Here is a 17,570-nt window from a genome sequence, read left to right on the forward strand (position 1 = left end):
CTGTTGTGTTATTTCGGCCTTAGCTGGTAGCCAAGGGGAGTAAGGATGGCTCCTGTCTGTAGTTGCTGTATCTGAAACAGTGTCATGGCTGCATTTGCAAGATGTTTGAATGTAGAGTCTTCTAGTTAAACTGGGGGAGGCTGAGAAGGCTGGTTTCAGAAAAGCCGTTGGGCTGCGTAATTTACAGATGGGCTGTTAAATCAGAGACAGTGTGTCCCCAGGAAACTCAGAGAAGATTGCCACGTGTGTGAAATAGAATGAGAGACAGAAACAGCCTGGGAAGTGGGTAGGAACAGGGCTGCTTGGCAGGAGGTACAACAGAGGCATGTTTTTTGCTGAGGCTGGCACTGAGCCAGCAGCACAAACATCCCACAGAGGGCTGCACTTCAGACCCCTGCTACAACCTCTCAGAGAACTTCATGAGACAAACAGGGCATTTCGTTAACATCCTCAGACCCAAGATAACTGAAAAGTTGTTTCTTCTACTCAACTCAACACTACATTTGGCGAAGATAGATAGATAGATAGATAGATAGATAGATAGATAGACAGACAGACAGATAGATATAGCTGATAGAAGTTAGCTAGCCCTCTTACGTGTATGTCAAGAAGAGATCTCCTTGTTTCATTTTAACGCATTCTTCAAAGTCTCATAATTTAAGGACGTTTAAGCAAAACCCACACATTTCTTGTATTTTGAAGGGAGAGTAGCCTTGTACTATAGAGAAAATGTCTGAATGTTTCTTTAATTTGAAGATAGAAAGGATCCCACTAAAACATCAAAAAGAATATTGATACATACTATCTAAACTCACTCATGGCTTGTGGAGTAAAGAGATGGCTTGTTGAAAGAAGGTATCACTCTTGCAGAGGGCCTGGGCTTGTCTTCACAGCACTCTTGTTGGCAACTTCAAACCACCTGGAACTTCAGCTACAAGAGACCCCACACCCTGGTGACCTCCATGAGAACCACACTCAGTGAGCATATTCAGCGCAGCAATAAATGTGGCGCCCTCTTATGGCTTCCTTGGGAAACACACTCAGTGCACACATGCCTGCACCCAGACATGCACAATACACATAAATGATTACAAATAAAGTAAATCTTAAAAAACAAAACAAAAAAAAACACACACACACAGATTCTTCTTCTGCATCTTGCATCTAGTTTACTGCTGAAAAGCACCAACATGTATCTTCCTTAAAATCTTTCCATTCTCTGTAAGTCCGACTTGCGTTGTAAATACAGTCAAGAAATTTCCTTGTTACATTCCATTTTTGCCTTCTCATTGTATAACAAACCAAGCTTTATTCTCTGTCTGAGAAAGTTGTATTGGATGATTTGCCCAGGCTATGGGAACTCTGGGTCAGGAAGGACGTGGCTGCAATTTAAACACTGCTAATCACTAGTTAGCAGTGTGCGGGCTAATTATTCTCATCTCTGAGAGGATAATAGCTGCCGCCTCACAGGGTTATTATGAGAATTAATGGCGGTTACATTCCTACCTTTAGCCTCCCAGCCCTGTGCATTCCACAGGACACAGATGGGCCACGCCATTAGCTCCTTCCTTGCTCTTCACCCGTCTCCCCACTCTGTGTCTCCCACACCCTAACATCTAAATAATGCATAGGTAATTGTAGGAACATTAGCATTGATTCTCAGATGCATACGCTACTGCACTAACGCAGCAGTGAACTTGGCATCCCTTCTCCAACCTCTTCTCTGCATTAACCGTCTTCTCCAGCCCCGACCCCGAGTCCACCAGGACACCGGGTTACTGTGATGCACATGGCCACTCAAGCAGAGTCTCAACTGGCCTGATTCATTCTCTCTCAGGCTAGATGGAGCTCACAATTAACTCACTCTGGTCATGTGGTGACTGCCATCAAGACCTGCCAAAAAGAGGACAGCGGGTCAATAAAATCTTTAACTCTATTTATAGCCCCCCCCCCCTTGAAGCAATTGCTCTCCACAGAGACCAAAGAGTCCTAGAAAACTGACATCAATTCCCAGGCCACACCACTCAGCGGGGCACAACTGAAGGAGGTAGGGGCAGTTGTTAGGTGCCCCTTCCCCGGGATTCCACAGTGGACGAGGCATTTTGACCCACACTTTGTTCCACTTCACCCCCACCAGCCCAGGAAGTAGAGAGAGCAGATGCTGGCCACAAGTACCAGTGTTTATTCATCAAGAGACTGATGCCTAGGAGGATGAACACACAGCAGGCGAACAGCAGCAGGATTTGGAGGGTGGGTTGGGCCAGCCTTATCCTTCCTGCAATCACTGCACAGCTCGGTAACTAATTATTTGCCTGTGGGGAGAACCATGTAACTAAGAAGAACGTTTCGCAAAACATTTCAAAGCCAAAAATTGTCCCTACCTTACTTTAGAGAACATTAAAATAGGAGAACTAAAAATTTGAAACCATCAATCAAGAATGATCTAATGATATTTGGATCAGTGGGTAGCTTATGTGTACATACCATGGAAGAAATGCCTTCTTCAAGCCTGCTGGTATTAAAAAGCTGTGTGTGTGTGTGTCAAGACCAATCCTGAAAAGGAATGGTAGGAATTTTTACGAGAAATCTTAAGTTGATTCTGTCAGCTTTATAAAAAACCTGCATCACTACTATTCCTTTAGCATGGGAAGATTATTGTATAATCCCAGTGTGTGTCCCAGATAAAGACTTAATATGAGTTAATATGGACCAAAAAATATTTTTTTCCCTTAAAAGGGTTACTTGAGTCTGGCAAATGTTTTCATTGTATTGGAAACTCTGAAAAATAATAAGAAAACTTTTGTAGCTTAAAAAAAAATGTGTCTAGTTAATTAGTGTAGGTATACTGATGCCTGCCGGGGATGTGTGTGTGTGTGGGGGGGGGAGTCATTGTTCGAAGCATGGCCCTGGGTTGGCTGATTGGTTTAATGCCATTTCAGACTCTCAGGTTCTCTGTTCTCTGGCCTCCTATTGTCCCGGCTCTGATTTATGGGACTTAGACTCTCTCCAAAGGCAAGGAATCTGGAGTTTAGGGTCTTTGCTGCAAAGCCCCTCCTCTTCTCTGTGTCCCCGCCTCTTCTGCTGGTCTTTCACCTTGTAGTAACCTTGCAGAACTCAGCATTTTTTACCTGAGCTCAATAGCCAGGGAGTCCAGTGGAGCTGAGAGAGAGAGAGAGAGACGTGGTTTCCATTCCTGGGTGATGGAGTCATGGGAGAAACTGCAGTGAGCAAACAGAGTGGGACCTGAGCCGGCTCGAGTGTGCGCTAAGCCGCTCAGGGCAGAGCAGCTGCTGTGTCTCCCAGCCTGCATCTGTCACTGACCACTGAAGTTTGTGTTTGTGCAAGGTGAGAGCGGGGCTTTTCCTTAATTCGGAGACAAACTGCCAGGTACTGCTGCGGATTACGCTTCGTAATTTGGGGGTGTGTATGTCACCACAAATCCAGGTTGTTGACCGTGTGTGGCTTTTTTTTTTCCTTTCCGTGCCCTTGTTTGCTGTCAGAGGCCATTCAGCTCTCCACAGTATGTGTCCGAGTCATGGCAACAGATTGGATGTGGAGCCGCTTTTCCTCGCTGCACTGTGATCATTTAGTGCTGTCTCTGTGAATCCTTTCATCAGTCGCTGCTGCCAAGTGTCATAGCTGCCCTTAAACAGATCCAGTGCTAACTGGAAGGCCTGTGACAGCGGGGGAGATACGGGTCTGAAATCCTAGTGTCTAAGTTTGTGATGTGAGATAGTCTTTGTTTACCCACATGCTAAGCACTGAAACTTCCTAAAGTCTCTCAGGCCGGCCTCAGGACAGAAGTAGTGTGGTGTTTCTATGCGTTTGCTCATCAAAGCAAAACTACTTGGTCATCTGTGTGTGAGCATATGTGTGAGCACATGTGTGTATTGGGGGGGGCAGATTTTAAATATCTTAGAACCAAAAGAAAACTCAATAATATTTATCTTCTGGTATGCTTCTAAGTAACTAACAACATATAAGCTGGTTTGTGTGTGTGTGTGTGTGTGTGTGTGTGTGTGTGTGTGTGTGTGTGCACATCTGGATAGTACAACTTCAAGTTTTGTGTCTGCTAGACAGCACAGACACTGTAAGAGCTTGTGGAAGAATGTGGGGACGGAGTATGCATCCTCTGAGTCCTAACAACAGGAGCTAAACCGCGCTCTTGGGTAAGCAGATGGCTCTTAATCTGTAGCTAATTCAGCATGTTAGCTGCTAAACCAAACCTATAAAACACAGAGAAAAGGTATACAGTTTTGTAGTGGCTAATAAATATGTCAGATATTTTCATTCATAAGTCACACCTCAGAATCTTGAATCCAAGATTCAGGTATTATATAACTAGGATTAGAAAAAAAAAATTAGGAAAGCTACTTAGGAAAGGATACCGTATTAAACTAAAGTGCAATTATGAAGGGGCAGGAACACACTCTACATCCTTAGATATTGAATTTCTACTGAAAGAACAATGCCATACCTAAGCAAAGTTCACGGTCAGCAGAAATAAAGCAAAGAACAAGAATGTTTAATAAAAGATGTCAACTTGTGGAATGCACTTGTCTGTACTAATTAAGTAGCATTCTGGGGCAAGAGCAAAACAATTAACATAATATACCTTTAAAATGTTTATTTAGGATTAGTTTACATGAGGTTGACTTTGAAAACAAATAAAGTAAATGTGATTAATTAAATGTCAATGCATATTAAAATTATTTAAGGCAATCAACAAATAATATACAATATCAAATTGCTGGTCCTCCTTTTCTCGGTTTAACAGGAATTTCGGAAGCCCCAAGCTAGAATGTCCCCTGCTTTCCCATACATAGGGGTTGCCGAGGGCCTTGAACAGTCTGCTCATGCTTCTTGCTTCAGACTCTAAGACACTGAACTGATTCACAGAAGTAGCCTGGCTCTACCTTCTGCTTGACTTCCCTGCGAGCGAGAAGAGAACACTTCCACGTCACAGTTGTGGGCAGAGTCATGAGGAGGATTGATCATGGCTGTCCTTATGTTGAAACCTTGACCCTGCTAGGTGTCTACAGCCATCATCTGCAGTTTGGCTAATTCGTTTTAAGTGCTTAGCATGACTTTAGTTCCATGACTGAAAAGGCGTTCCTTTCCCTGTGGTGTAAACACTGGAGTATCCGTAGTGTTCTGATGATATTAGGCTTGGAGGGTCCAGTGAAGCCCATTAGTGCCCATGCTCAGCTTCCCCGCAGAAGGCTAGATAGTCATCATCCTGGATGGGACATGATCAGTCTAAGGTGAGGGGATTGGATGGTGTCAGCGTTTATTCTTTAGATGACCAGCTGACTTCATGAAAAGAGGTCTAAAGAGTTTACATACTGAAGGCCCTAACCTCAAAGCACACACCAGCCTGTTAAAACACATTCACTCAGACGCAACGAAATTTCCTTAATGAAATAAATGGCATGTTGTTATTTATACAAGAGAAATATCTAGAATTTTTTAAAAAAATGTTTAAATACTTTAGCATGCTGTGTTCTTGCTTCCACTGCTTTTCTTTCAGATTTATGTTTTCTAGTCTAGGCGCTTGACTTACTATTACACCCTTAACTTATTGACTGCCACTTCTGTTGATTTATATCATTGGTCAATGCGACACTTTGGCAAGAAGGGAGCCATGTTTTGCCTCTTGAGAACAGAAGAACCCTATAATCTTCTCAGAGGTCAAGCGACCTGCTCGCTGCCTAACTAGGAGATAGGGCAACAAAGGGGAAGAGGAAGACACATGACCACTACGCCAGCAATGACTGTCTGTGCGCCTGTCATGCCTCTTGCTCCTGTGAGGGCCTGGAACTCTACATGAGTTGACTCCATTGACTGACAGTGTTTCATTGAGTTGAGGGTCACATGGTGCATGGAGCTGGAACACTGTACACTTACTAACATCTGTCTACAAGGTTCTACTTGTTAGCTCCATTCAAGGAAGTGTAGATTCCCATGGTGTAGCCAACTTATGTAGAAGTCCTGAGGCTCACTCCTGGGCTCCTTGGGAAGGCCTAACTGATATAGAAAAAGATGCATAGACCATGGAGCATGCTAAGACTATTCTCTTGGGGTGTGCCTTGCTGAGGCCAGCGTTCTCATATCTACAGGCTCTTTAGTAGACCCCGAGGCTATGAGTGATTGGGAGCTGAAGTAGCTGCAGACGGGGCTCGAGGCTGCTCTTTGGAGACGCTGACTGCAGACATTTCTTGCATGTCTACTGAAGAGAGCTTCATTTTTATTTTTATTTATTTTTAATTTTTGAGACAGAGCTTCATAATGGCCAGGATAACCTCAAAGTTGTTATATAAGAGAGGGCAGCCTTGAACTTGGGGTCTTCCTGCCTCTACCTCTGAAGAGGTAGGATTACAGACACACGTGACTTTGCACCTTGTTTATGTAGTTTTGGGGGTTAAAATTCAGATCTCTTTGCATGCAAGAAAGCGTTTCAGCAACTGGCCTGCACCCACGGCTAGTTTGTGGCCTTATTTATCTTATGTTCAGTGTCTTCTAAGGAAAAATAAAGGGAGGGTAACTGCCAGAAGATCCTCCTAGATTATAACTGGTTATCTTCGGTCACCACAGGAGCCATCCAAGGGATGGGCTCTTCTTTTCAAAGTGTGCCTGGGACCATGGCGGCAGTTTGGAGGGTTGTTTGTTGTTGTTGTTGTTTGTTTGTTTGTTTCTTGTTTTGTTTTCTGAGTTATAGCATATTTGAATATGTATGACATTTCTTGGGTGTGGGACTCGGGTCTAGGGATGAAGTTCTTTTACCTAAATCACATGGAGGTAATTCCACACATACTCTTAGGACCCGTGGCTCAGCTGCAGTTTGCCTTGGGAGGCCAAAGCTAAAAATTTCCACTTGTGGTATTAGATTGGTTTTCATGAAGTGACACTAAAGTGTACTTTGTAGTTAGGATTTGGGACCTAGAGATGTGTGTCTGTGTGTTATGAGCCGTACGATTCCTGTTTAAGTATTTGAGTTATTTCTACCAGCACAGGTTTAGAAGAGTCACACATTGTCTACACACTACTTTTGAGAAAATAGTAATCATCCACTAAATGTAAAGTTTGCTTAGCCCCACAAACACTCTCATCAATGTACAGATCCAGGAATCATCAAGAAGCTGGGGTATAGCTCTGTGATGCAGCTTAGCATGTGTAAAACCCTGTGTTCAGTCCCTAAGACCTACCACAGGCATGCATGCACACATGCACACGCGCGTGCACACACACACTCGCACACACGTATGCACCGCATGCACGCATACACACATGCACACACACTCACATGCACGCACACATGCATACACACACCCACACATGCACAATTTTCTATCGAAAGGTCATTGAGACGTGTATTTACAACTTCTAAATATTTCTACTGAGCATGAGCATTCTCCACAAAGAAATCATTGTCAAATATCCAATGGCACATTGAGCTTTAAAAGAGTTTCCAAGTATTTTACTCTTAAGTCAATGAAAATACACTTTTATTATCCTCTTTGATTAACTATTTTAAAGATCATTATGCAATGCATGTTCTGATCATGATGTATTAAACAAGTATTGACGTTTCACCCCTTGTGACTCTTCGTCACCTGCAGAGCAGAGCAAAGCATGACATGTGTCATCAGAGCACGCTGGTGTGTCCAGATATTGCTTTGTAGCTATAAAGACCCATGTTCTGTTGTTTCTAATCTCTCTTATGAATCTCCAAAACGTTTTCACTTTCTCCCCCAGCGTCAATACTGCAAGCCAATAAAAGGTCCGAAAAGTGATGAATCCTCTTTATTAATAACCTCAGTACATTTATTGCCCATACAACAATTTATCATTTGAGATAGATCCCAGCAATAACTGTTTCCAAATGAGGGCTCCGTCCTCCATCCCCATTAGGGCTAGAATCGCTTTAGAGCGTGATCCCTAAAGCACTACTCGGCACCGTAGTTATTCAGTAAACGAGAGGAAATGAATAAACCAACCAAACGTTCCAGTGGAATCACCTAAGGAGCCCCTGCAAGCCATTTATGGTGTTCTCAGTTTGATATTCACAACAAAGAAATTCAAGAAAGAATAATAAAGTGGTGATTATTCTAATCAAACAAAAGCACCGCTGCCCATCACATGCAAGCACCCACACCCAGCTGCACCTAAGCCAGAAGGCATAGAGTGCGTGCGCCAAGAGACAAGTACAAGGCAGGTGGGAAGCTGGCGTTTAGCTGACCTGGCGAACAAGAGATAACCATAGTTACCATGTCCCCCACTTCCCAACTCAGAAACAGGGTCCACGGGTATTGAGTAGTGACCGGATGATTAACTTTAAGTTAAGATAGACTGACATTTCTCCACACCTGCTTTGATCAAATGAGAACCCTCAAAATCACATTTCTCCTTGTATCCCACTTTTTTTATTCATTAAATATTTTTAAGAAGGAGAAAATACATTTCTTGTTTGAATGAAAATGAAATCCCTTAGCTCACTGTTTTCTTTTCCCAGTCCAGTGATAGAGCGGCATTTCCCACTGGGCTTTAGTATTTAAATATGTGGAATTTCAAAGCTGGGGTGGGGAGTAGGCGGAGAAAGAGTCAATAAATATCAAACGCAGGTACAAGGATCCACTTGGAAAAGGAAAAAAAAGTATCTGATACCCAAGAATAGAACAGGTTTTAGCATGACTACTTGCATACGGTTGATGCTATGCCAGTGTCTCTAGTCAGCCATAAGTGGAGGAGGGGTGAGAGACATTCTACAGTAGCTGAAATGAGGGGTCCAGTGTGGCCTTTTCCTGTACTGACACCCCAATGTTCCCTTGTGCCCTTCAGACTCCCCAGGAACAAACAGTAGAGGAATGGCTACTGTATCTGTTTTGCACTAGCCACATGAGTGTTCGGTGAAAATGCAGAGACTCTCTTCTGGCTCATACTGCTCCTGATTCCTAAGTCTGATAGGTGGCTGAGGTCTCACAGTGGGGTTTGCTGGGACTCTGATCTAGAATTCTCATTGTTGGGGCAATGGAATGGGGAATTATGAATTGCGTGTTGGCCCCCAGAGATATCAGGCTGGGCTGTACCGAATCCCCAGCAATCACAGATTCCAAGCAATCAAGGGGGTGGCCTTCAGCGGAAAATGGTTTTTGTTTGTTTGTTTTGTTTTCTCATTTCAGCCTATAATTTCTTATTTTTTTTTTTTTTACTTCCCGTTTTCCAGCTAATTTCCTTATCCTGGAATTCCCTCTTGCTCCCTCCCCCCTGCCCTGACCTCCCAACAGCCTTTCGCAGCATACTCTGACCTGGTAACAGGAACACTTATGTCATTCACGCTCAGCTCCCCAGCCTGGCAGCCTGTTATAAGCAATGTGCAGTGTTCTTAGCAACAGATTAGGGCAAATCCCCAGAGCTTCAAAGCAGAAGGCCGCCGAGTTACGTTCGGAATATCTGCCTGTGGGTTTGTGTTAGTTAATAAGCCCAGAACTGTTTTTCAACATTTGAAAATTTATCTTCAATTGAAACTTGGGAGGTGCAGTCACTTTCAGGAACATTGACTGATAAAAATGAGTCAAAGCGCTAGAGGTGAGTGTCAGATGTGCGTGTGCTGAGATACCTAGGTGGAACACTTAGGGCTCTCTGGCTGTCAGCAGAGGGTGATCTTAATTATCAGAGTTACTTATTGTGATCAGTGGACACAGAAAATAGGGGAAGTGTGACCTCCTTCAAGAACCTTGAGGGAGCTTAAATGATGAGTTATTTAGTCTCTCTGGGCCAGTGTTTACATTTGTAAAATCAGCCTTGGTCACATTTAAATGCTACGTTATGTACACAGGCTTTGCACAACAGACAAAATGGTAATTTGTGGATGATAATATATTAACAAATGGTTACCAGGATTTGGTGGACCTACAAATTTTTCTTTTTTTGATAATTTATTTATTTTCATGTTTATGTACATTGGTGCTTTGGCTGCATGCATGTCTGTGTGAGGGCGTCAGATCCCCTAGAACAGGAGCTATAGACAGTTGTGAGCTGCTGTGTAGGTGCTGGGAATTGAACACAGTTCCTCTGGAAGAACAGCCAGTGCTCTTAACTGCTGAGCCGTCTCTCCAACCCCTGCAAATTTTTCTCACTGGGTTGGGAGATAAAGATGGGCAGTGATTACTAAAGAGAATAAGGAACATAGGTAGAAAATAAAGCAGGCGACTGTGATCATCAGAAACAGATGCCGTGTTACCCACGACTTCCGCCAACAGCAGGAACACACTAGCATACTCAGAAGAGGACGTACCTACGTGTGATGATGACTATGTAAGAATGAGATGGAGACAGGGGACAAAGAAGAAGAGTGCATGAAAGAGCACGTTTAAAACACAACCAAGAAGTCTTATCTGAACTCATTGGGTCAGATTTATCTAATGTTCAAAGTCCTCCCTGACCCTCCCCCACTCCCAGCACAAGGCTGCAACAAATGTTGAAGTGTAGATGCGCCGATTACAGGAGCCTGTTCTCAGGCCACAGGGAGAAAAAGAGAGAGAAACTCGTGTGCCTTGAGCATACAGAATGTGATGCACCTGCTAAATCAAAGGGAAAGAAGCTGGAGTCTGAGCTTTCTGGCAGAAATCAAGGGGTGAACACAGGCCCCGAGCTATGAGACCATTGGTTAGTGACAAATGTTGGTCATTCCCTGCTTCGTGGTGTATTTGTTTCCATCCTTGCTCACTCGCCAATGGCAATATCTTCTCTGTATGAAAGCCCAGGCCCCCTCACGAGCTGCAAACACTCATCAGGATGGTAGTGGCATGAAGTGGGGAAGTGCGGAGTCAGTGCAAAGGCGTCCTCCGGTGGACTGGCCAAGGATCGGGGGTCAGGACCACGCACCTCACCCTTCACTAATTTCACAGTCATATTTGTATTCATTTAAAAGCAGGAGCATCCAGGCGATGCATCTAGAAGCCAGCACTTGAGGAGAGAGAGGCAGATCATGAGTTCAAGACTAGCTTGAGCCATATGGGAAGTTTGAAGCTTGTCCGAGCTACATGAGACTCGATCTGAAAACAGAAAACAAGTAAAAGATCAAATAGCGATCAATAATATTTCAGAGTGGAGTCAACAGGTCTTTTGAGGAATATACTTATTGAGTGTCTGACTTGCAGAAAGTCGTTCCAGAGCTCGTGAGATTATTCTCCTTCCTCCTCCCCACCTACTTCCTCTTCCTCCTCCTATTCCTCACTGAGACAAGTTCTCATGTATTCCAGGCTGGCCTCACGTTCATTATGTAGTCCATCTCTCAACTTCTGATTCCCCTGCCTCCGCCCGATGAGTGATGTCATCACAGCCCCGCCCCCTTTCGTTATGCCATTTATGTACCTACTGGCCATTTATGTAGAAATTAAACAAGGGCTTTGTAAGACTCAAGCACTCCACCAGCTGAGCTGCATCCTGAGACCTCTTGTCCATCCACTAAGAAATACGTTTTTATAGGTTTGTATTCCTTCTTCCCACAGTCCGTGCACACTTACTAACTCTTTAACGGCTGTGGTCATCAGAGAACAGGCTTTGCTTCTTTGTGGAGTGACTCAAAAAGAAAGGTAATTGTTGTGATTGTCAAATGATTTGTAGGGCTATGAAAGAAGAAAGGAGATAGAATAAAACGGAAGGTTGTATACAAACACAATTTTTAATAAATTACAGAGGTCAAATGTGCCTGCCTTGAGGATGTAGGACAGAATGTCATTGTCACCTGTGGTGGTCATAGGATCAATACCTTTGCGTTCTCTGTGTGTGAGCCATGGTCTCCGTTTCTTCACATTACAACAAAGCTTAACGGTATGTCAAAAATGTCTGTCTGTGTCACAAAGCAGAAGAAAAAAATGACCCAGTCAAGGTCTCGCTCCCAGCTTCTGGATGAAGCCTCATGAGTTCCTTAGTTGAGAATGGCTCTTTCACCTTGTCCCACATATAATCTCCATGTATGGGTCTTAAATTCTTTTTGAAGAGAACTCCCGTATCACTGCATCTGCATGTTTGAAAGTTCTCCTGAGTGACTGAAAAGACACAGTGACCTCTTGATTTAGCTCATCATGTCTGCCCTCTGAGAGGTTGCCCTTGCCTAAATTTGCAGGTCAGGTGGAAACTGTGCTTACAAAGACAAGGGCACGTGATGACAGATAGAGACGAGTTTAAAATAAAAGAGGCTGAACCACACTTTGCCCAAGTCACCGTGGGCAAGTGCTCATAATAGCAGGAGAAGAAAAGTATCGTCCCAAGAGGAGGTCAAAAGTGGGGTTCATGTGGGGTTGGGCCTTGATGTGACATGTGATTAGGTCACAAAAGTAAATTAGGATGAGAGGTCTGCTCCCCTAAGACTCAGAACATCAGACACACAACACTGGCCATACTCTGATCCCAATAAAACCATTGTGCTGTGGATACTATTAAAGTCCCCGTGTAAGAATAAAGCTCTGGAATAGAAAAGTGGGTATTCTTGTTAAGTAGCCACTGTGTGCCAGATCTGTTGTGCTGTCTGTGACTTCAGCAGGAGGAACAATTTAAACTTCCCAATCCTCCGTTAGAGGCCTGTAAACGTTACGTGTGGTGCCAGCCACTTCCCTAAGTGCTTTCCACACCCAGACCCTTGTAATTCTCACAAGAGTGCTATAAATAACAGACAGAGGAATTGGGCAGTTGAGGAAGTTGAGACAGAGGCTAGATAAATTCCAGTCAACTCGTGGCTGAGTCAGAGCTCAAATCGGATCCCACAGCCTTGTGGCTTAAGTACCATGGATACTGGCTCTCAGGAGAGACCTGTGATCTTCCTGACTCTGTCATTAAAACACCAAAATAGCCACGTTAAAAATGCGTGTTCTAAAAATGCAGTTATTTCTACAAATGAGTTGCAACCTGCTCCTTTCTGTGTCTGGGCTATCCTCCCGTGCGTGATGTGCATTGAGGCACACTTCCTTAGGAATAGCCCCCATCCCTTCCCTGCTCCTCCTTGCCTTGCCATGGACCTGCTCAGGTCTCTGTCCTTCCCTGGCAGGTTTTCTCCACCTCCTCTCCTTGAGCCAGGATAGAGCTTTCATTCGCTGCTATGATTGTGACTCTGGACTGTTTGACGTTCTCACAATCACCCTAAGTCACGTGTAGCGACCTGACTGTTGTTCCTGGTGTTCTCATGAACAATTCATTAGCTTAGAGCCCAGCCAATGAATTTTTGATCCCTACTTGGTTGCCAAGGGAAGGGAAAACATGACAATGAACTACAAGTAGCATCTATGCCATTACTTTTGAAAACAGTAATGAGGCATAAAAGAATCAATAAAAGTAATTATACAAATTGTATTAGGCATTAAAATAGTCATTTTAAGTGTATAATTCTCAACATATTCATTGCCTTGAAGAACGTTGCTCAAAGAGGAAGCATATATATATGTATATACATATATATATATATATATGTATATACATATGTGTATGTATGTATGTATGTATGTATATTGATCTTAATTGTGTACCAGAAGATGAAAACTGTCTATCATTCAATTATTTTAACTTTTATCAGCAGTATTTACTCAAAATTGAAATGCCATAAAAGTGCTTATGTTCACATGTAACCTGTTTATTACTGAAGATAAAGAATTAATCCTACATATACACAGTTGTATAATATTTTAGGTTTTTAAAGAAGATATTACTGCAGTTTTTTTTAACTGAAGATGACTTAGAGGGTACCAAGCACCCATCTAAATAAATTGAGTGTCATTCATGTGACTGGAGAGATCCAAAGAGACAAGCAAGCACATTATGGACTAATTATTTTTTTATTGCTATGATAAAACACCACAACCAAAAGCAACTTCAAGATGGAAGGTTTTATTTTGACTTTTACAGTTGGAGACAGATGAGCCCATTATGACACAGAGGCTTGACAGCAGGTGCCTGGGGAGTCAGCAGTCCAAGAAGCTAAGAGAGGGTGTCATCAGCTGCACATGGGATCAGAGAGAGAGAGAACTGGGGATGGCGTGGGCAGCCGACCCTCAAAGCCCTCCCTCAGAGGCACCCTTCCTCTAACAAGGCACTGCCTCCTAATGGTGTCATAACATCCCCCCAAGTAGCCCCACCTTCTACAGATGATGTGTAGGTACCCACTCCTGTGGAAGACGTTTTCATCCCTGCTACACTAAGTAAACTCTGACTTGGCATGCGCCCACAGAAACTGGCTCCAACTTCACAAATTATCAGGAAACCCAAGGACTTGTTTTTCTGAGCTGTTTTGTAAGTCTTGTCTCCAAGCGCGTGCAGAAGATGTATGCATGAGGCTATGAAGAGGAGCGCAGGCTGGGGAGGACAGTGTGTCTGCCGTCTTCTCAGGTCTGATGGCCGTGTGGGCCTGTGGACAGCTCTGCAGTTGACCTGTGGCATTCTCCATGCTTCTGTCTTATTCCTTGTGGCTTGTGTCAAGTGAATCCCTTACCACTCGCTTCGGCTGTAAATATAAGGTTTGGGATATTTAGTGAGACTGGGTCCAATGCTTTGGGTTCTGTATTTAAAAAGAAACTTACGTCATTTTCAAAGTAGAAGATTGTCATGGCCACTCACAGAGACCTGCCCTGTGCTGAAATATGGCTTTATAAATCAAAATTCAATTAATTTTTTTTTTGTTTTTTTTTTTTTGTTTGTTTTTTTAGCATTGGGACACACTTGTTGGAAATAGATTTGAAGTTGGTTTCGAACCATTTAACCTGCCACTTGATCAGCAGCTCACTCATGTTACTGATCTCATGAGGGAAGGGCACAAGCCGATGGAGAGCTAAATCAATTAACCCAATGAGATAGCATATATCAGTGTATCAAACATAAGCCTACTGATTATTTTAAGTGTCTCATTTCATCTTAATCTCTTGGTCTTGGCTTTCTAAATTGTCAGAAAGGCCGTGAAAATGGGGCCATTGAAAGGGTCCCTCTAATGCCGGTAGAGACAGTACAATGGCTGCTCCTTACTAAACCTAAATATTGTCATTTTTAAGTGAGACCCAGAATAATTGTGTAATAGACCACTTCCATTCAGTAGAATATAAGCTGATTGAGTCTGAGCTAAATGAACACCATACAGTGTGCCATGATTAAAAAAACAAAAGAAAAGAAAAATCCTAATGAGACTGTGATTATAGATGTAATGACAGGGAAGGAAGGTACAGTGAGGTCATTCCGAGCTGTCATCCTTAAGTAGTTTTGGCAGACAATCTGTTCTCAATGACAGGATAAGAGATACTGTTTCGTGTGACGCCCGGTAATTCACCAAAGGGCCTGCTAATCTCTTGCAACTCGCCAGCCCCTACTCTTGGAGCAAGGTGAGCTGAGACTTGCTCTTAACACAGCCTCAAGGGGAAACAGATGGATCCTTTGCCAGATTCTTGGGGCATAGGGGAGCTCCCTGAGCTGAATTTGGATCAAACCCCCAAATGCAGCACATGGGATCTCTCCCTATTTATGTAAACATAAAGGCTTGTGGTTTGTGGCTTTCCTTGTTAGGTTTAATAATTGGGTTCACTTGTAATTCGAAGAGAGGCATTGAAGAACACATATTAAGAGGAATCTTCCTTACTGTTTGGAAGCCACATAACATGCCTGACTTGGGTACTGGTTACTGAGACGTGCGACAAGTCCCTCAGATTCTCTAGTTTTATCATCTCTAAAGCAGGGATGGCAGAATCTACCTCGTATGATAATGATTACGCTTGAATATCGCCTGGCTGACCAAGCCCAGTGTATCTACTGGACACTCTTATTGCTCCGGTGTTCTCTCCAGTGTTGTGCCAAAACAGCCTGGGGAGTTTATTTCAGTTTGTAGGTTTCAGTCCACCACAGAGAAAAGTCAGGCCACACACTCAAGCAGGAACGGAAGGAAAATCCGTGGAGGAATGCTGCCTCCTGGCTTGCTCACTGGCCCATGCTCAGATAGCTTTATCTACACACGCGGGTCCACCTGCCTGGAAATGATGCCACCCAAAGAGAGCTAGGCCTGCACAAATCCTCTTCAGCTGGGGCAGTGCCCTGCAGGCAATGCCCACAGGCCAACCTGATCTGGCGCATGCTCAGTTAAGGGTCCTCTTCCATGCTCCTCTTGGCTGTGCCAAGTCAACCTTAAGAACTAACCAGGGCAAATATTACCCTTATGCTTTACTGTAACAGTGGTTTGGGGGTTTGTTTAAGTTTGATATTAGAATTTTCTCTTCCTTTAAAATTAGAGAAAAAGGTTTGATATGTATAAAGCAGATAAAATTGAACTTCGTCTTGTGGGATCCTTCTTGCCTCTCCTGAGTGCGCGCTGAACAAAGCACACTGGAAAACAGTTTCAGCAGTGTCTGCAGGCCTACTGGTGCCTACAAATAGATAAGGGAAGTAGTTCTGAATATTGAAATATCAATAACGAATATTTGCTCTGTGGCTTTGTAGCTACAACTTTTCGCAGCTTTGAAGCAGGTTGCCATTCCAAGCATTTTCACAAGCCAGATAAGTTCATCTTCTTCCCGTAGGTAAAAGCAAATAACTCAAGCAAGAATGTGTCCCTTAAACTCTTGACTACTTCAGATATAATTTAAAAAGAAACAAGCACTTTTCCTGTTGAGCTTGTATCTCATATATGCTGTGGCTAAGTGGCGTGGGCAGATGCATCCATGCTTCTCAAAAGGAAATGTCTGTTTTAAATAAGTGTAGTAAATAACCATGTAATGATAAATTCTACCTTCCGCCTGACCCATTACTGAATATAATGTAAATCAACTGCAAATCAACGCTGAGTTTACTTAACGGGATGTAAGAACGCAGCGTCTATGATATCCTAGTGCAGGCTCCGAAGTCATGGCATCTGAAGCCAAATCATGCTGCTGCTGCCCCCACCCAAGGAATTCTGGGCATATCCCTTAGCCTGCACGTCCTACACATCCTCCCTGCAGGTTAGAGGCTTCATTATTAGAGCTTATACACCACAGAACCCAAAGCTAAGAGGCAAGTGATGTAATGTTCTTACGCTGTCATTTCAAGCAGGTAAGAGAAGGCCACCAGGCCTCTGAAATGCACCAAACTGTCACATTGTCCCAATCAGCTCTCATCAAGCAAGGGGCGATAAAGAAAACAAACCCATAATTCCGTGGTCAGGGATTCAGTCTGCCTGCAGCACTGGCAGGCCACACTGCGTACTTGTCAGCTGTGGCAAAAATTAGCCAACGCTGTTTATACAGCTTTGTTTGTGATGTCTGGGTCACCGGCTGTCTGGAAAAAGAAGAACATGGCTTCCTTTTTCTGTTAACGTGGTGTGCCAGCCAGCTGGCACTGGCGGAAGGGGGAGAAGCCTCGTGCTGACAGTGGAAGCAGTGTAACTCCGTCCTCGAGGCAGGTGTTGTCATAACCTTGATCTATCCTAGGGACCCCCGGGTCAAACGGCAGCACAGAACTCACAGTAGTGTGTATGCGTCTCACTCCAAGGCCAGCACAACGCCCAACACGGACTGCTATGGATAACACCAGATTCTCGCCATTGACAGCCTGCCATCAGCAGCTAAAGG

At 43.7% G+C, this 17,570-nt stretch overlaps 1 protein-coding gene across 5 annotated transcripts in view; it reads left to right on the top strand.

Annotated features, from left to right (window-relative positions):
- Window positions 1-17,570, top strand: part of ARHGAP24 (Rho GTPase activating protein 24) — a 386,957-nt gene that overhangs the window by 260,096 nt on the left and 109,291 nt on the right. Inside the window, exon 1 of one of the 5 annotated variants that reach the window (XM_084760082.1) lies at window positions 3,125-3,345. The exons of 3 other annotated variants lie outside the window; for them this stretch is intronic. The gene's annotated coding sequence lies outside the window, so the exon portion shown is untranslated. Of the gene's footprint in view, window positions 1-3,124; window positions 3,346-3,366; window positions 3,388-17,570 lie in introns of those variants that run through there. One more of the 5 variants, XM_084760084.1, reaches the window with a different exon arrangement.

The sequence above is a fragment of the Acomys minous genome, assembly GCF_964271855.1.
Source record: "Acomys minous genome assembly, chromosome: 15".
Classification (NCBI taxonomy): Eukaryota; Metazoa; Chordata; class Mammalia; order Rodentia; family Muridae; genus Acomys; species Acomys minous.